The sequence below is a fragment of the Rana temporaria genome, chromosome 4, assembly GCF_905171775.1.
Source record: "Rana temporaria chromosome 4, aRanTem1.1, whole genome shotgun sequence".
Classification (NCBI taxonomy): domain Eukaryota; kingdom Metazoa; phylum Chordata; class Amphibia; order Anura; family Ranidae; genus Rana; species Rana temporaria.
In genome coordinates this window covers 195,180,838-195,201,568 of record NC_053492.1, presented here as the reverse complement: position 1 = coordinate 195,201,568, position 20,731 = coordinate 195,180,838, and positions in this window count along the sequence as shown.

Below are 20,731 nucleotides of genomic sequence, written 5' to 3'. Positions count from 1 at the left end.
GCTATAATTTCTTTATTTAATTTATTGATTTATTGATCTATCTACATATTGATTGATTATTTATTTATTAGGATAAATAAGGTATATGTTCTAGGGAATAAATTCCCCAGAAATATAATTTGAGTATATATTGAATTATTTATTGTAGATTCGGTTATTTAAATTATTTAATTTAATTTATTTATTTATTTATTTATTAGATATTGATTCATTGGAATGAAATATATATATTTATATATATATATCTGAAAAGATGTACTGCCATCTAGTGGTTGAAAGCATGGTTCCTGGCTACGACACCGCTGGGAAGGACATCCTGCGGTGTGAGGGGAGCCTGACGAGATTCTAACTCCAGAGGCGAAGTCTCGCGAGACTACGGCCTCTGGAGTTCTTATTGGCCCGAGGTTGTGAGGGACGGAACGGTCGATGAGAACCGTTCTCCCCCGTCTCGCTCTCGATACCGAGGGAGGCACTGAAAGAGAGGAGAGGAGAGGAGAGGCCGCGGCGGAGACCCCGCCCCCCACCTGAGCGCGCGAAGGGGAGCGAGGGGGGGGACAGTTGCCCAGGCATGGCGCCCGCCGAGGGAGCGAATGAAAAACAGCGCGGATCCCGCACGGACGCTGCAGTGCTCCGGCGTCAAAGAAAGGGAAAAAACCCGAGCAAAGAATCAAAGAATTTGAAAAAAAAAAAAAACAAAAAAAACAAAAAAAAAAACAAACGTGGCCTCTCAAACATATCTGCCTGACACCGCTCCGGTGTCAGGCAGACAGAAATAAAGCGCAGAAACGGGGGATAGCAGGGAGAACCCCCAGTATTCCACATCTTCCAAAAACTACAGAACAATCAATTCCGACAAAATACCTGACACCGGGGCATTCGGTATCGGGGAGGAATTCCAGGGAAACTCCCCATGTTCCACAATACCTCAAACATATAGTCAAGACTGAACAAAATCACCCGACACCGGGGCACTCGGTATCAGAGACCATATATACAATCAAACAATAAAGGTACATGAAACACCTATCTTGTAAATAATAAAGATACAAGAAGTACCTATCCTGTAAATAATAAAGGTACATGAAATACCTATCTTGTAAATAATAAAGGTACATGAAATACTTATCTTGTGTGCTCTGCCATGAGCAGAAAGAAAGAGGAATAGGTTACCTCAGACAGTCCCTTATATAGATTACGGTCTGGGAGGGGCTACGCTGGCCCAGGGACTGCTGGGAAGGGTAGTTCTTTGAATTTTTTCTTTTAAGTTACAATAAATGTTTACTGTATTTCTGCTATGGGCATTATTAAAGAAAGATAATGCATAAGATATGAGCCTCCTGTCTGAGGTATAATTTACGATTTACAAATGATTATTTTATACTAAGATATTCCTTTAATCTATACCACAGGGCTGACAGCCTGCTAATGTGTTGAGTTTTCAGTCATGTTCATTTAGCAGCTTACATTTTCACACTAGTTCTTGATAACAATGTGACCTTCTTATTGCCAAGACATTATGCAGATCATTGATGTACATTGCTCTACGTGTAATACAAAAGTTAGTCCAGTTTTGTTAACTGCAAATACAAAACAATCTTTACTCATTTATGACACGTAATAAAAATTCTGTCAAAATTACAAAAATAGTTTTCACCTACTTTTTGGATGTTTGACACATGCACAGTTTAGGGATCGGTACCCTTTCTATGAAAACCAAAAAGCAGGAGGAATACCCCATTGCATTTATTTGCTCTCTTATACAGAAGGTTGTTATACAAGACATTTTATAAATCAGGCCAAAAAATAACAGCAAGGGGTTTTACCATTGCCATAATTTTGTAGCAAAGCCAAAAAGGTAAGTATAAGGTACAGTACTGTGCAAAAGTCTTAGGCGGGTTTGAAAAAATGCTGTAAATTAAGAATGCTTTCAGAAATATAAGTATTAATAGTTTATTTTTATTAATTAACAGAATGGAAAATAAATGATCAGAAGAGAAATTTTAAATCAAATACATTTTAGGCGTGACCACCCTTTGCCCTCAAAACAGCATTAATTCTTCAATTCTTCTAGGTACACAGTTTGTGAAGGAACTCGGCAGGTAGGCTGTTCCAAACATCTTGAAGAACTAACCACAGATTATCTGTAGATGTAGGCTGTCTGCAATCCTTCTATATTTTCATGTAATTCCAGACAGACTTAATGATGTTGAGATTAGGGCTCTGTGGGAGATAAACCATCACTTCCACAATTCCTTGTTCTTTTTTTTACACTGAAGATAATTCTTAACTGCATTGGCTGCATGTTTGTGGCCATTGTCCTGCTGAAGAATAAATATGTGACCAATCACATTCCTCCTTGATGGTATGACATGATGGATACCGTATTTATTGGGGTATTGCGCGCTCCGGCCTATAGCGCGCACTCCTAAAGTGGACCCGACATTCCTGTAAAAAAAGATTTTTGTACTTACAGTTGTGGTGTCTGTACGTCCAGGACGTAAGCGCGAGAGGAGCCGAGCCTGCCCAACTATACACGAGTGTACTGCGCTCGGTATATGCCGGCGCAGTATTCTCGGCGCAGGAAAGCGGGTATCGGCGTATATCGCGCACCCACGATTTTGCCCTGATTTTCAGGGCAAAAAAGTGTGCGGTATACGCCGATAAATACGGTATCTACGGTATCTAAATAAGTATCTGTCTGTATTTTTCTGAATTGAGGACACCATTTATCATGACAAAATCACCAACTACATTTGCAAAAATGCAGCCACAATTTTTCAAGGAACCTCCAGCATGCTTCACTGTTGCCTGCAGACACTCATTATTGTACCACTCTCTAGGCCAGTGGTCTCAAACTGGTGGCCCTCCAGCTGTTGCGAAACTACAAGTCCCATTTTAAATTCACATTTGTTTTTGATGATTGGATGGATATTTTAGAATGTTTTTGTTGCTTTCTCTAAGCACGTGCTGTTGTTTTATAAACCTTACAGTTCTTTATTCCACTTTGCTTTAAAAAAGGCTTGTTATTATTAGCTATGCTTTTCCATTTACTTGGCGTGGAACATAACACGTTTTGTCATATTGCTGCTACCCAACATGTATTTATGAGAACAGAATAATTTTTTCAAAACAACCTTTCTAGAAGATTTCACTTTTAGTATTCGATATAGTGTATTAAGAAAGTGAAAATACCCATATATGTCTGTCATTGTCAATTGTGGTTTTCATACGTAGGTGAGCTAATCGTGCGAATATGTACCTGAAAGTCCCACAGAGCAGAGTTACAGATTTCATATACACAGACCACTTTTTATAAAATGCATACTTCTGATAAGTGTAAACTAACATAGGAAAATGCAACAGGATGGTCTTACAGAGCTGGCATAAAAAACTTGTAACCAGCCCTGACCCTTTCTAAGAAATTCTCTTTCCTATATGCCAGGTAAGATCCATCAGCTTTTAGTAAAGGGTGGTAATGACCAAAAGGTGAACTGAACAGTTGAAACAAATAAGAAATTTAGCACTACCCCTTATAAGCAATGAGATTGGATGGGTCGTCTGTACATTGCCTTAACCTTTTAAAAATGAAAACTTTTACACACCAGGTTGAGTGTACAAACATACAATGTCAGAGGAAATCAAGGCAAACTCAAGTGCAGCAGGACGCAGAAGTATAGTTTAATCTATTAAGTGCTGGAACTATACTACCAGAAAGCTTTTATGGGGGTGATGCTAGTCCTAGACTGACTGGGTAAGTACTGTCCAAAAGAAAAGGGGGATGGTAGCAGAGGGGGCAGGGGAACAAAGGGGGCTTGCAGAATAATTATTATAGGAGTTGCATTCTTTTGAAATGTTCTTTTTTCGATTATAGTTGAGGCCCTTTCAGAACGCCTTAATGACACCATGTGTGATACATTTGCCTATATGTCTCAGTATACTGCTCCCTGCTAGCCATGGGTAGAGGTAGAAAGGAATTTCATGTGTGATTCATTCCTCTGACCGGTTATTGACGTGCTAATGTCCCCTCACTATTCTAAAGGTTAATTGATCTATTGTGTTGTGTAAAGAAGATCTGTGTTTACCCTTAAAAGATGTGTATTGTATCATCAGGCTAAATGATTAGAGAAGTAGTATGTTAATTATTCTGATTGCTTCAGTGTATTAATTAACTCCCCTGATGTCTTTATCTAAAGAAACGTGTCTGCATGGTCGGCTCCGACTTGTCTCCTATAATCTGTATGGGAAACCCCACTGTGTGAGGGGGGCGTTCCTAACAGGCTGTAACCACATATAAGCTGAGTTTTTGTGTCAATAAAGTGTCTTGGTTCCAGCAGTAAGCTTGGCATGTGTGGTTTTCTGGGCGATTCCAGGGATATCCCTCCTTGTGGACTATTGGGGTGATTTTCGTTATGGGAAGAAGGGAACGCTGACGGGGATATCATACCGATACCGTCACAAATTGGTTGGCAGCAGCGGGATTTTCCCTTCTACTCTCCTTTACACCCGGATTCCAAGCAGACACTGGAAGAACTACTGGAAGTTCGTGGAAGGATTGCTAGCAACAAAACCAAGCGGGTCATCATAGCAGAATCAATGGAGCTAGACCAGGAGGACGGGATTGCAGCAACGCCAGCAGTACAAGAGATGGAGACACCAGTGATTCAGGAGGAGGAATCGCCAGCCAACAAGCTAATGAGAGAGAATCTAGCGTGGTTCGGCCCGAACCCAATGCCGGATGTGGTGCTGAAAGTGATGGACCTGTTAGTAAACGCAGAACTACAGTTAAAACTGGCAGCAGTCCAACAAGCAGCCGCACCTTCTCCAAACAGTGAGTACAGCACAGCAGACGCAAGGAAGATTTCGTTTAGCGCTTTAAAGCTTTTGATGAAAAGGACTGTGAGATTGATAACTTCCTGGCGGATTTTGAGCGACAATGTAACCTGCACCGAATAGCTAGAAGAGAGTGGGTCGCAATATTGTCAGGCAAACTGTCAGGCAAAGCTTCTGATGCTTTCCGGACCGTGCCAGATCAGGATATCCATAGCTACGCCCGGGTTAAAGAAGTGCTCCTGGCTCGTTATGCAGTAACCCCAGAGTCCCACCGACAGAAGTTCAGGGACTCACGCAAAACCACGAAAGACTCTTATGCGGAATGGGCATGCCAGTTGTCCCGGTCGGCCTCTAACTGGGCTAACAGCAGCCAGGCCACCACCGCAGAGGACATTTTGCAACTAATGCTCCTGGAGCAATTTTACAATTACATCCAGACGGATGTCAAAGATTGGGTGAGAGATCGCAGGCCCATGACTCTACCAGAGGCCGCTAAGTTGGTGGATGAATATGCGGATACTCGCAAGACGAACCAAATCACACCACAGGAACAACCTCCACCACAAACGGTGCCCTCACACCCACCAGCCGCTAGATACCAACCTCCTAACAGACCGGTGACATCTAGCCCTCGCTATCCACGCCAGGAGGGCAACGAACAACGCTGCTTCCGGTGCAAACAGCTGGGTCACTTCAAGCAGAATTGCCCCATGAATGACAACACCAGGTCAAATTGGTCTCAACCTGGGTACCGCCCACCAGCAGCAGCCCATTGTGTAGACTCGGCTTGGGATCCCCAGGAGCGGGGTCGGGAAGAACCATTGGGCACCCCTTACGAAGCCCTCATGGTACAATCTGCTATTACGGACAACAGGGAACACCATTGTCAGCTGGTCATGGGCTCCAGCCCTGAGCCGGAGGGGCCCTGGAGGGAGCTGGGCAGAAAGAGGCACCGCCGGCCACCCTTCAAGAAGAAGAGGTCCTGGAAGCCGTATAACAAGCTGACCTGGGAGGAGAAGAAGCGACTGGAGGAGAGGGAGTCGCAGCGGGCGTCCCAGATGCGGGCCGAGATGTTCGCCAAGGGCCCACCGGTGGCCCCTTACACCACCACCCAGTTCCTGATGATGAAGGACCACGTGGAGAGCCTGCAGGACATGAGCAAGCAGGAGCTGATCCGTGAGTACATAGAGCTGGAGGAGTGCATAAGCCGCATGGAGGAGGAGAACAACCACCTGAGGTCACAGCAGGCTGACCCCCCCAGGCTCCATGAACTGGAGATGGAGCTGGAGAAGCTCCAAGAGGAGAACCGGCGGCTGCGGAGGGAGCAGGGGGTGGCTGACCTTATGGAGCTCTGAGTCCCCTCCCCCCCCCCCCCCCCGGACTCTGAGCACCAGTGCTACAGCATTTCAACAAATATAACTTTTTCTTTTTATGAATCTCCTGTGATTGTCACTTCAGAGCCATAACCTGCCCCCTCCCATAGCGGGACACCTAGACGGCGGCGCACAGACCCATTCGCTGTCTTCACACTGACTTCTGGTGACTTTGCAGATCGCACAAAGACTTGGGGACTGACCGGCGTGTGATCTGACGACCCGGTGACATACCTGAGTCTGAAGCAGTTGCCAAGGGAGGTCAGTCATGCCAAACGGAGTTAACCTCGGACTAAAAGCTCTGAACCCGTCAACCCTACTGGACCAGGGAAGGTCCAACCGGATTTGCCGGAGCAGGGAGCAAAAGGGGGGCCATTGTGATACATTTGCCTATATGTCTCAGTATACTGCTCCCTGCTAGCCATGGGTAGAGGTAGAAAGGAATTTCATGTGTGATTCATTCCTCTGACCGGTTATTGACGTGCTAATGTCCCCTCACTATTCTAAAGGTTAATTGATCTATTGTGTTGTGTAAAGAAGATCTGTGTTTACCCTTAAAAGATGTGTATTGTATCATCAGGCTAAATGATTAGAGAAGTAGTATGTTAATTATTCTGATTGCTTCAGTGTATTAATTAACTCCCCTGATGTCTTTATCTAAAGAAACGTGTCTGCATGGTCGGCTCCGACTTGTCTCCTATAATCTGTATGGGAAACCCCACTGTGTGAGGGGGGCGTTCCTAACAGGCTGTAACCACATATAAGCTGAGTTTTTGTGTCAATAAAGTGTCTTGGTTCCAGCAGTAAGCTTGGCATGTGTGGTTTTCTGGGCGATTCCAGGGATATCCCTCCTTGTGGACTATTGGGGTGATTTTCGTTATGGGAAGAAGGGAACGCTGACGGGGATATCATACCGATACCGTCACAAATTGGTTGGCAGCAGCGGGATTTTCCCTTCTACTCTCCTTTACACCCGGATTCCAAGCAGACACTGGAAGAACTACTGGAAGTTCGTGGAAGGATTGCTAGCAACAAAACCAAGCGGGTCATCATAGCAGAATCAATGGAGCTAGACCAGGAGGACGGGATTGCAGCAACGCCAGCAGTACAAGAGATGGAGACACCAGTGATTCAGGAGGAGGAATCGCCAGCCAACAAGCTAATGAGAGAGAATCTAGCGTGGTTCGGCCCGAACCCAATGCCGGATGTGGTGCTGAAAGTGATGGACCTGTTAGTAAACGCAGAACTACAGTTAAAACTGGCAGCAGTCCAACAAGCAGCCGCACCTTCTCCAAACAGTGAGTACAGCACAGCAGACGCAAGGAAGATTCCGTTTAGCGCTTTAAAGCTTTTGATGAAAAGGACTGTGAGATTGATAACTTCCTGGCGGATTTTGAGCGACAATGTAACCTGCACCGAATAGCTAGAAGAGAGTGGGTCGCAATATTGTCAGGCAAACTGTCAGGCAAAGCTTCTGATGCTTTCCGGACCGTGCCAGATCAGGATATCCATAGCTACGCCCGGGTTAAAGAAGTGCTCCTGGCTCGTTATGCAGTAACCCCAGAGTCCCACCGACAGAAGTTCAGGGACTCACGCAAAACCACGAAAGACTCTTATGCGGAATGGGCATGCCAGTTGTCCCGGTCGGCCTCTAACTGGGCTAACAGCAGCCAGGCCACCACCGCAGAGGACATTTTGCAACTAATGCTCCTGGAGCAATTTTACAATCACATCCAGACGGATGTCAAAGATTGGGTGAGAGATCGCAGGCCCATGACTCTACCAGAGGCCGCTAAGTTGGTGGATGAATATGCGGATACTCGCAAGACGAACCAGATCACACCACAGGAACAACCTCCACCACAAACGGTGCCCTCACACCCACCAGCCGCTAGATACCAACCTCCTAACAGACCGGTGACATCTAGCCCTCGCTATCCACGCCAGGAGGGCAACGAACAACGCTGCTTCCGGTGCAAACAGCTGGGTCACTTCAAGCAGAATTGCCCCATGAATGACAACACCAGGTCAAATTGGTCTCAACCTGGGTACCGCCCACCAGCAGCAGCCCATTGTGTAGACTCGGCTTGGGATCCCCAGGAGCGGGGTCGGGAAGAACCATTGGGCACCCCTTACGAAGCCCTCATGGTACAATCTGCTATTACGGACAACAGGGAACACCATTGTCAGCTGGTCATGGGCTCCAGCCCTGAGCCGGAGGGGCCCTGGAGGGAGCTGGGCAGAAAGAGGCACCGCCGGCCACCCTTCAAGAAGAAGAGGTCCTGGAAGCCGTATAACAAGCTGACCTGGGAGGAGAAGAAGCGACTGGAGGAGAGGGAGTCGCAGCGGGCGTCCCAGATGCGGGCCGAGATGTTCGCCAAGGGCCCACCGGTGGCCCCTTACACCACCACCCAGTTCCTGATGATGAAGGACCACGTGGAGAGCCTGCAGGACATGAGCAAGCAGGAGCTGATCCGTGAGTACATAGAGCTGGAGGAGTGCATAAGCCGCATGGAGGAGGAGAACAACCACCTGAGGTCACAGCAGGCTGACCCCCCCAGGCTCCATGAACTGGAGATGGAGCTGGAGAAGCTCCAAGAGGAGAACCGGCGGCTGCGGAGGGAGCAGGGGGTGGCTGACCTTATGGAGCTCTGAGTCCCCTCCCCCCCCCCCCGGACTCTGAGCACCAGTGCTACAGCATTTCAACAAATATAACTTTTTCTTTTTATGAATCTCCTGTGATTGTCACTTCAGAGCCATAACCTGCCCCCTCCCATAGCGGGACACCTAGACGGCGGCGCACAGACCCATTCGCTGTCTTCACACTGACTTCTGGTGACTTTGCAGATCGCACAAAGACTTGGGGACTGACCGGCGTGTGATCTGACGACCCGGTGACATACCTGAGTCTGAAGCAGTTGCCAAGGGAGGTCAGTCATGCCAAACGGAGTTAACCTCGGACTAAAAGCTCTGAACCCGTCAACCCTACTGGACCAGGGAAGGTCCAACCGGATTTGCCGGAGCAGGGAGCAAAAGGGGGGCCATTGTGATACATTTGCCTATATGTCTCAGTATACTGCTCCCTGCTAGCCATGGGTAGAGGTAGAAAGGAATTTCATGTGTGATTCATTCCTCTGACCGGTTATTGACGTGCTAATGTCCCCTCACTATTCTAAAGGTTAATTGATCTATTGTGTTGTGTAAAGAAGATCTGTGTTTACCCTTAAAAGATGTGTATTGTATCATCAGGCTAAATGATTAGAGAAGTAGTATGTTAATTATTCTGATTGCTTCAGTGTATTAATTAACTCCCCTGATGTCTTTATCTAAAGAAACGTGTCTGCATGGTCGGCTCCGACTTGTCTCCTATAATCTGTATGGGAAACCCCACTGTGTGAGGGGGGCGTTCCTAACAGGCTGTAACCACATATAAGCTGAGTTTTTGTGTCAATAAAGTGTCTTGGTTCCAGCAGTAAGCTTGGCATGTGTGGCTTTCTGGGCGATTCCAGGGATATCCCTCCTCGTGGACTATTGGGGTGATTTTCGTTATGGGAAGAAGGGAACGCTGACGGGGATATCATACCGATACCGTCACAACCAGTGTATACTGAATGTAGTATAGGCACAGTATAGGTATGATATAGTCTTGGCACAGGTGCATGGTAGATGTGGTTCAGATGTGGTTAAGGTTCTGTATAATGTGAAATAAGTTTGGTATAGGGGCAGTCTAGGTTTGGAATAAGTATGGTATACAGTCCAGTATGAGTGTGGTATGAAATGGGTACACTTGGTGTTCTGCTCTCAGTGGTTCAGTCCCTGCTAGCATTATCAGCAATGGGTGAATACAAAAAAAAAAAGATTTACATCTATCAAAATGAAAATATCAAATTACTGTGTGCAGATCCTTTAACTACCCCCCCCCCCCCCCCCCGCTGTATGCAGAATGACGGCCGGGAAGTGGTTCTGTTACCCTGACTGGGCGTCATATGACGCCAGCAGGTGCGGCGTGGCAGTCTGACACCCCACATCTCCGATCGTGATCATAGTTGATCACAGCGTGAACCAGGAAGTGCCGGTAAACTGCGGCTCTCCCTGTCTCAGAGGGGGGGGTCTGTGCTGATAATCAGCACATTGATTATCAGCACAGTCCCCTCAGATGTGCAAATAAGCTACCAATCAGTGCCCAGCAGTCCCCCAATAAAAAAGCCTTCAAGTGCCCACCACTGTGCCAATCAGTGCCCACCAGAGTGCCAATCAGTGCCCAGCAGTAACACCTGTCAGTAAAACATCAGTACCTCATCATCTGTGCTGTCCATCAGTGCCACCTCTCAGTGCCAATCAGTACCACCTATCAGTGCCAATCAGTGCTGTCTGTCAGTGCCCATCACACCCACCTGTCAGTGCCCATCACAGCCATCTGTCAGTGCCCATCAGTGCCGCCTGTCAGTGCCCATCAGTGCCGCCCATCAGTGCCCATCAGTGCTGCATATAATTGCCACCTATTGGTGCTCATCAGTGCTGCATATCAGTGCCTATCAATTCTACATATCAGTGCCTCCTCATCAGTGCCCATCAGTGCCAACTCATCAGTGCCCATCAGTGCTGCTTCATCAGTGCCCATCAGTGCTGCCTCATTAGTACCTGTCAGAGAAGGGGAAAACAAAATTTTATGACAAAAACTAAGAAAAACTTTTTTTTTTTCAAAAATGTTGGTCTTTTTTAGTTTGTTTAGCAAAACTAAAAACCCCAGAGGTGATCAAATGGCACCAAAAGAAAGCTCTATTTGTGGGAAGAAAATGATACAAATGTTGTTTGGGTACAGTGTTACATGACCGCTCAATTGTCATTCAAAGTATGACAGCGCTGAAAGCTGAAAATTGTCCTGGGCAGGAAGGGGTGAAAGTGCCTGGTATTGAAGTGGTTAAGGTGTAAGCTATTACATTGTCTCCTGGATTCTATAGCAGGCACCCTAATGTGCTTCTATGCAGCTTGTGTTCATTCTAAGAATTCAGCAGAAACTCCCAAACCCAAGGGGCCAGATCCACATAGAAATAGATCGGCGCAGCATATGTGAGATACGCTACGCCGCTGTAACTTACTTTTGGCTGCTTTGAATCCTCAAAGAATTTTCGCCATAAGTTACGGCGGCGTAGTGTATCTCTGGCGGCGGAATTCAAAACGGCGATTAGGGGGCGGGTTTCATTTAAATGAAGCGCGTCCCCACGCCGAATGAACTGCGCATGCGCCGTCCCGTGCATTGCGCTAAAGTTTTTTTTACTTAGACGGGACTTACGTACATTCCGATTCACGGACGACTTACGCATAATTTTTTTTTTCAAATTTCGACGCTGGAACGACGGTCATACTTAACATGGCAAGTCTAACTATACGCCGCAAAATACCAGCTTTAACTATACGCCGGAAAAAGCCGACTAGAGACGATGTAAAGGAATGCGCCGGCCGCTTGTACGTTCGTGGATCGTCGGAAATAGCTAATTTGCATACCTGACGCGGAAAACGGCGTGAACGCCACCCAGCGGACACCGAAGTATTGCATCTTAGATCCGAAGGCGTGCAAAGCCGTACGCCTGTCGGATCTAACCCAGATGCCGTCATATCTTGGTTTGAGGATTCAAACTAAAGATACGACGCAGGTAATTTGAAAGTACACTGGCGTATCAGTAGATACGCCGGCGTACTCGCTCTGAGGATCTGGCCCAAGGTGCTTATTTTTGCACAGTCCAATCAGGCCTCACATTTTATCTCCCCCCCATACCTGCCTAATGGCCAGTGAGACCACCCATCACATTTAGCTTGTAATACGAATACTAAGAGTGGAAGGACATAAGCTAAAGCAGCGGTGGTCAACCTGATTATAGAGGGCCTCAAGTGCAGCCCCGGACACCTCCAGAAGACTGCACAATAGCAATACATTTTCTTATCTCAGTGGCCAAAAATGTTGGTCCTGCTGTATCACAATGCACATTGAAGTTTACGTACACCAACCCCCAGCAATGGAATCAGTGCATGCAATAAAAACCACGCACAATTTGTGTCAATGGGTGCAATAATTGTAGTCAGTGACAGTAAATGTTAACCCCCCCCTCTCCATGCACTGTAGTCAGTAGCGGTGATATTTAACCCCCATTCCCCCCTGAATTGTTATCAATGGCAGTGATATTTAACCCCTACATTGTGGTCCCTGGCAGTAATATTAACCCACTTCCCCCTGCATTATGGTCACTGGCAGTGTCATTTAAACTCCTTTCCACCCTCCCCATGTATTGTAGTCAGCGGCAGTAATATTTAGCCCCCCCACATATCTCCCCCCTACATTGTGTTTAGTGGCAGTGATATTTAACCCCCTTCTCCCTCTGCATTGTGGTCAGTGGCCGTGATATATAACACCCCCCACCCCCCCTCCCCTATGCACACACGCACCAAAATTGTGGTCAGTGGCAGTGGTATTTAAGCTCCTTACATTGTGGTTAGTGGCAGTGAAAGTTCAAAATCCATCACTTACCAATCACATGCTCCAGCACAGTTCTCCCTGTCACCAAGTGGGGATTTTGCCCATATTGTGCCCCGGAATTATAGCTTTGCCCACAGTACAGTTTTTCTCACCTGGCACCCCGCTGATGCTTTACTTATGATGCCACATGCTGATGGCTGGCAGATTACATGTAGCCCACTGACTATGTATTGGGCACCAGGGAGCTAGAGCATAGTAGGACACTCCAGATTAATGGACTCCTAACAAGCACTGGAAACAAACAGATCTATATGCAGGCACCTGAAATCCAGAGTACAGTTCAAAAAACATAATAGCAGACTTAAACTCTCTCAATCAACTATCTATTGTTAAAGGAACACTAAAGGCCGAATTTCTTTTTTTTTTAAATAACAAACATGTTATACTTACCTTCGCTGTGCAGTTCGTTTTGCACTGAGTGTCCCCGAATCCTGTCTTCTGGGGTCCCTCGGCGGCTGTCTCGGCTCCTCCTCGCAAAAGCTTTCCACGTTCATGTGAGCTCACTCGCATGGTGGAAAGCTTTTGCGAGAGCGCTCCCGTGATACAGCGGCGGGCATAGCCGCCGACTGTATCACTCGGCCCCGCCCCCCGGCGCGCCGTGTCATCCGCTGTGATTGACAGCAGCGCCAGCCAATGGCTGCGCTGCTATCAATCCGCCCAGCCTAGCCAATCAACGGCCAGGCTGGAAACCGAACAAGATGACAAGCACGCGCCCGGGACTTTCAAACGGTGAGGTAAGTAAAACGGGGCCTCGGGGGGTGGGGGGGCGGATGCTATCAGATGTTTTTTTACCTTAATGCATAGGATGCATTAAGGTAAAACAAAAAATGTACCTTTACAACCCCTTTAATTCTTATGGTACTAACATTAATAGTTAGGAAAGTATATTATATTTACTTGTTTGAATCTTTTTTTTTTTTTTACATTTCTTTAGTTGCTTCCTGGTTTCTGGCCTAGGCCATAAGGATGTTGTACATCCCAACAGTGTTCATGGACATTAATATTTTCTTCAACAGGCAAATCTATTAATGCACAGGTGGAAAGGGTGGCTGTATAATAATTTTGTGCAATGGGGCCCTCTCACATATAGCTTTGACATTGTGCCAACTCACTGCTCAGAAAAGTCTTGTACATTCACAACCTCACCAATTATATGTTTGTGAATGTGCATGCCTCATCAGAGCAGTCATTAGGCGCAGGGTCAAAGCTATATGTGAAGGACCCCACTACAAGACCATCACAAAGGCAGTTCCTCCAGTCATACAGAATGCTAATTGCTTTTCTTACAGTATAATGAGATTTCTATTTCTTTATTTGCAATAATTTTATCTAAATGTGTTGCTTCTGTGTAGCCAGATAGCTCTGCTATAGTCAGGTACCCCCAGGTACACACACAACAGTACATTTGTCCTTTAAAATATGTTCAACTGAAATGTTCACCTGCAGCATACAGTATAATACTGACTATTTAACCACTTTTTGATAGTTAGTTCTTCAGGTGTACTTTGTGTTGCACATCATTCTGCAACATCAGCATTCGATATGGCTTAAACAAATCATTACTAGCAAACAGTTGCCACACCTCTCTGTTTAAATTTTCAAAACATGATCAAACAAATTTGAGGGCCTCTCAAAGATAATCATTGCACAACACAGAACCTTGTTGGACTTGCATGCCTGCAGCACTCCCCACATGCTACTACAAGTGCCTTTTCTTACCAGCTAGTAGATTGGTTTACTACTACTCAGATTTACTGTATGTAAAGCTAAAAAAAATCATTATAATATACCTCCTAATTATCAGTTCGTATCTATCTTGGCTCTGAAAATTTCTTATAAGCGATACTATTGTCCAATTGTAACAACAAATAATAATTTAATATGTACAAATTTTGTTCTATCATACCTGCAGATCTACCATTATAGAAACCTACCCTTATTAGGTCTCATTTACATTACAGCTGATAAACTGAAGTTTAGGAGCAGTTTGATGTTTTTTTTCAGCAGCCCCTGAACTCTCCTCTATTATCTTATGTGTACATGTGTACTCAGTCATTTAGAGCAGTGGTCATCAACCCTGTCCTCAGGGCCTACTAACAGGCCAGGTTTGCAAGATAACTGAAATACATGACAGGTGATATCATTTGCTTCTCAGTAATTGCAGTATTCTAGTCTGCATCTCCCCAAGGTAATACATAAAACCTGGCCTGTTAGTGGGCCCTGAGGACAGGGTTGATGACCACTGATTTAGAGGCAGTTGAGGTTACAGGCATTTTTTGAAAGCAGAAAAATAACGTTCATGACTGAAGTTTACTGGCATTTCAAACACCAAATGCTTGTAACTGCGGTAAACCATGTTAATGTGCATTTGCGTTTATAAGCGTTTTTAAAGGGGAAAACATTTCTGATAATTTTTTAACAAAATGTTGAAAAAACACAAATTTCACCACATACTGTTGCCTGCATTAATGGATGAGTCTAGTAGCGATGAACTTTGGTCCTCTCACGCAATTTTCTATGTCTTTGGAGCCTCAGGCAGCAGCATCAGGAGCATTTCCTCACACATGCTCATGATGGGATCCATAGTGAAAACACAAAAAATGAGACAGCTATCTACAAGCACACAGCTCTTTCTGCTGCTGCTCTCTCTTCTCTCACAGAATGTCTGAAATAGTTAATAATTTACTTGTTTTTCATGCTTTGTAGGCATTTGGGAGGGTCTACTGAGGATATCTTTAAAAAAAAAACTTCTAACCTCAAATGCTCACAACTGCTGCTAAACTCGCATACATTTGGTATGTTAAATCTGTAAATCGGGCGTTTTTCACTGTCGGTTTATATCCGACTGCCCACGGAGCCAGAGTGCCCAATAGAAACCCATGCAGACACAGGGAGTACATGCAAACTCCACACAGGTAGTGCCATGGTTGGGATTCAAACCGGAGACCCTTGTGCTGCCCTGGTGTATTCATCGTATAGAACTAAAATTATCACAGAATACAGTAGTCACAAGGTTCCCATATTCAGATCAATCTTTTTGGTTACCAGAAAACTTAGTTCAGGGCTGCTGTAAAACAATAGAAGAATAACAATGTATAAGGCCAGCTTAGTTTCAGGAAATATTAAGACATTGTATATTTATTACTGTACTCCAAAGTATACTTTCTTCATAATTTTTTTAGTACAGCAAAATGTGCTAGAAGTGACTTTAAAAAAAAATGTTATCATAATCTGAAAACATCTGTGGTTCCTTTTGCATGGTGGCCCTAGCCAGTAGTACATTTTTAGAGCTTTCCCACAAAAATAACCCTGTAATGGTTTGAGCCATAAACACCTGCATGCTTGTTTCCTGAATGCTACACTGTATACACATACAAAGTTCATCAAAAATACATCTGCTGTATTCCTGCCAAACAGATTACAAGTAATTCAATACTGATTAGTCACACTGAAAAAAATGTATATTCCTAAACTTGTGTGAGTATTGTTTATCACATGCAACTTTAGGACTGCATCACATTTACACTCTCCTTGACTGTAATCTGTGAAGCAGGGTACTTGGCTACAAATGTCTTAACTAGATATTTTTAGGCCCATTTACCAAAACAGTTGAGAATCTTCACACAATAAATTGTGTGAAGATTATTTTCAATTGGCCTATCAAGTAAAATGCAGGTTCCTGTATATTTGTTTAATAAATCAGCCTTATTGAGTCAAAAATCCTTCTAAACCAAAGCTTGGAGGTCACTGTGACAGACCAAACTGAAACAGGAGCTTTTGGAGGGGACTAGGGGCTTTCCGTGTACCCAATGATTATGGCCCATGGAGGAGACTGGGAATTGTGTCTGCTTCTCCCAGTCAGAGCATTGAAAAGAGCTCAGTTCAGCTCCTGATCACATGAAGAGAGAGGATTATCCTTTAATGATGGACATTAACTTGATGAATGCTGAGAGCAAGGCTTAAATTAATTATCTGAATAAAGACAATAAAACTTTCCTTCTGGAGTCGATGGAAAGGTGTAATATTAATCTTGTACAGGTTAATGGTCCATGGAAATATAGTGGCCCTCCTGCAGACTGAGGGGGAGAATCTCCTCTACTTGGGACAGAAGTATTTATCAACAATCTCCCTCAATAAATCTATGAAGATAAATTAATTGCACTTTTTCAGACTGCTGGAAAATTTCATGAGTTCTGTCTTATGATGACTTGTCTAGTGGACAGATTATACAAGTGAAAGCTGGTTAATGAGATTTGGACAGCCCTGGGGCTTCTTTCTGGGGAACTGGTGTCAAACTGTCTGGGTGGGTTCGGGTTCGAACCCAAGCTTAAAAAAAAAAGTTCGGGTTCGGGAACCCGAACTCCGAACCCCATTGTAGTCAATGGGACACGGACTTTTAGAAAAAAAAATGCGCGGAGATCCCTTTAGGTCTGGTATGGATATTAAGGGGAACCCCGCCGTCAATTTAAAAAAAAAATGACGTGCGGTTCCCCCTAAATATCCATAACCAGACCCTTCAGGTCTGGTATGGATATTAAGGGGAACCCCGCCGTCAATTTAAAACAAAAATGACGTGCGGTTCCCCCTAAATATCCATAACCAGACCCGTTATCCGAGCACGTTGACCTGGCCGGCCGCAGAAAAGAGGGGGGACAGAGTGCGGGCCCCCCCTCTCCTGAACCGCACCAGGCCACATGCCCTCAACATGGGGAGGATGTCCCCATGTTGATGGGGACAAGGGTCTCATCCCCACAACCCTTGCCCGGTGGTTGTGGGGGTATGCGGGCGGGAGGCTTATCAGAATCTGGAAGACCCCTTTAACAAAGGGGACCCCAGATCCTGACCCCCCCTGTGTGAAATGGTAATGTGAAATGGTAATGGGGTACACTGTACCCCTACAATTTCACGAAGGAAGTGTAAAGTCTTCCCTCTTCCTGGGAAGAGTCTTCCCTCTTCCTGGGCTTCCCCAGTGACGTAGCAGAGGGTACGTCAGAGGGTGCGGGGTCACGTGACGGGTGGCCCTGCCTCCTCTATATAAGTAATGTCACAGCTTCAGCACGTCATTTGCTGGGCTGTGTCCATCGGTGAGAGGAGGTCGGGGATGCTGCGCTCCGGATGAATGGATCTTCTCATCGCTGGAGCGGAGATCACCCGTCGCAGGATCTTCTCATCGCTGGAGATCACCCGCAGCCATCGCAGGATCAGGACAACGTTGAAGCAGGAAGCCGGGAACGAGTGGATTATCACCGCTGGAGTTTTTTTCTTTTTTTTTTTTTATTAATAAAGGACTTTATTCTACGGTGTGTGTGTGTGTTTTTTTTTACAAGACTTTACACTTCCTTCGTGAAATGGTAGGGGTACAGTGTACCCCATTACCATTTCACATGGGGGGGTCAGGATCTGGGGGTCCCCTTTGTTAAAGGGGTCTTCCAGATTCTGATAAGCCTCCCGCCCGCATACCCCCACAACCACCGGGCAAGGGTTGTGGGGATGAGACCCTTGTCCCCATCAACATGGGGACATCCTCCCCATGTTGAGGGCATGTGGCCTGGTGCGGTTCAGGAGAGGGGGGGCCGCACTCTGTCCCCCCCTCTTTTCTGCGGCCGGCCAGGTCAACGTGCTCGGATAACGGGTCTGGTTATGAATATTTAGGGGGAACCGCACGTCATTTTTGTTTTAAATTGACGGCGGGGTTCCCCTTAATATCCATACCAGACTTGAAGGGTCTGGTTATGGATATTTAGGGGGAACCGCACGTCATTTTTTTTTTAAATTGACGGTGGGGTTCCCCTTAATATCCATACCAGACCTAAAGGGTCTGGTTATTGAATTTTCGGGGACCTCCGCACATTTTTTTTCCCAAACTCTGATCCCGGACCCAAATTTTTTCCAATTGTTCGGGTCCGGGTTTCGGGAAAAACCCAAAGTCCGTACCGAACCCGAACTTTACAGTTCGGGTTCGCTCAACCCTATTAATTAGCTTACTGTTAATTAGATTACTGTTTCTTTGCATAGAAAGTCCCAAAAACATTTGACTCTTCTTAGTGGTAAATATTAACTCCAACTATTGTCCGTGTGTAGTATTAATGCAACAGTCCAAATATATCACCACGTGTTGCTCCAAACCACCAACTTTGCATGCTCATCAGCTATTAAGCTGCATTAGAAAGGCAACAGACAGCGTTTGTTAGCACTTTAGGGCATCACAGTATGGGAATCCATCCGCATTGCAATCCTCCGCTCACACAGGGGGCCACCAGCACCACTGATGTATCAAGCCTAGGAGGAATGCTCACCACAGCAGAGCCACAGAAAGAGGTATATAGTGTAGTATTTTATTTGTAAAATCAGCTTCTAACTAGCCATTAAATTCATACACCAAAGTCTACAGGTATAGCAGAGTGTAAATCTACCATGTGGGGGCATTCATTTACTAAGATGGCCACCAGTCCCAAAAACGGAAGTGGCAGTGTGACTTCAGCACATAGCTCCCTCTAACGCATTTTGTGTGCATGCAAGTCCTCAGGGGATCCGGCACGTGCATGCCTTTACTTTAGAGCGCATGTGTCTACAGGTAAGCTTTATTATAAAAAATTTAATATGAGAGTTTACTATCACTATAAACCTGGGGGGGGGGGGCACTGACGTTGGAATAATTGATCTATCTTAGCTCCCGCTGGAAAATGGAAAAGGGATTTCTCCGCAGGTGCTAGAATGGACTGTGACGAGCGTGGGTCAAACTATTGCCCTTTTTTTCAACTCATGACAACTGACTGGTTAACCTCACACCATGCTCATATTCTTGCCAGGATTCCCCCTTATTATTCATCTATAATTGATTTCTCTCTTTTATATGTAATAAAAGTGATTCAGATACTAACTGACCAAAAGTGAGATCCATTGGCAACCGGTGCCAATATTTTTTCATAACACGTTTTCATTACGTGTTGATATACCCCCTTTCCCGAATTCTCATTCTCCACCTGCCACTGACTATATTTTTTTAATTGCTTCAACCAAACAGTTGCATCATACCCAAAGGTGCTGGTTTATAGGATAGAACATACAAGTGGTTTAGGGTAAAACCCCATTGAAAAGGCTTCCATCAGCTTCCTTATACAAGTGTATGTTCAAAAAAGTGACGTGAGTGGCATCACAAATTATAATAATCTTAAGATTAAATTAATTAGATAAATATTCTAAAAGAGAACCATGAGAGCCATTCCATATAATAAATATGTCATCGATGTAATGGTACCAGACATCAATGTGGTCTGTATACATGGCCACATTCTCATCAGCTAAGAATAGATGTTCCCACTCTCCTAGGTGCAGATTGGCATAGGATGGGGCACAACATGTCCCAATGTCTATTCCCTGTACCTGAGGAAAGTAGGAATCAGCGAAGGTTAAAACCTTATGGGTAAGGACAATATGGGCATCAACAATAAAGTTGTTGAATTTCCATTATCACTGTCTTCTTTGTGATAAAATGTGTCTGATAACAGATATCCCCCTGTTGTTGGGGATAGAGCTGTCAAATGCACCTACGTCCATATAACCAATAAGGCACCCTCAGGGTAATGGAGGTCATCAATTTTCTGTAGAAAGTAAATAGTGTCCTTTGTGATAATATGTATCTGATAACAGATATCCCCTTGTTGTGGAGGGTAGAGCTGTAGAGTGCACCTATATCCACTGTAACCAATAAGGCCCCCTCAAGGACATGGAGGTCATCAATTATCTTTAGAAAGTGAAGTGTCCTTCATGTATGTTGGAAGACTGAGGACATGTTGTCTCAATTGTCTATCAGAACACCTCAACCTGATATAATTAATCTACCTGGTGGATTTTTTAATTCCCTGTGCACCTTGAGGATGGTGTAAAAAGTAGGTGTCTTTTGAAATCACATCCTTATAAATTCCTAAAGAGATTTACAGCTAATGTTGTTATGAAAGGTATTGTGAACCAAAACAAAGAATTCATTGTTGAATTT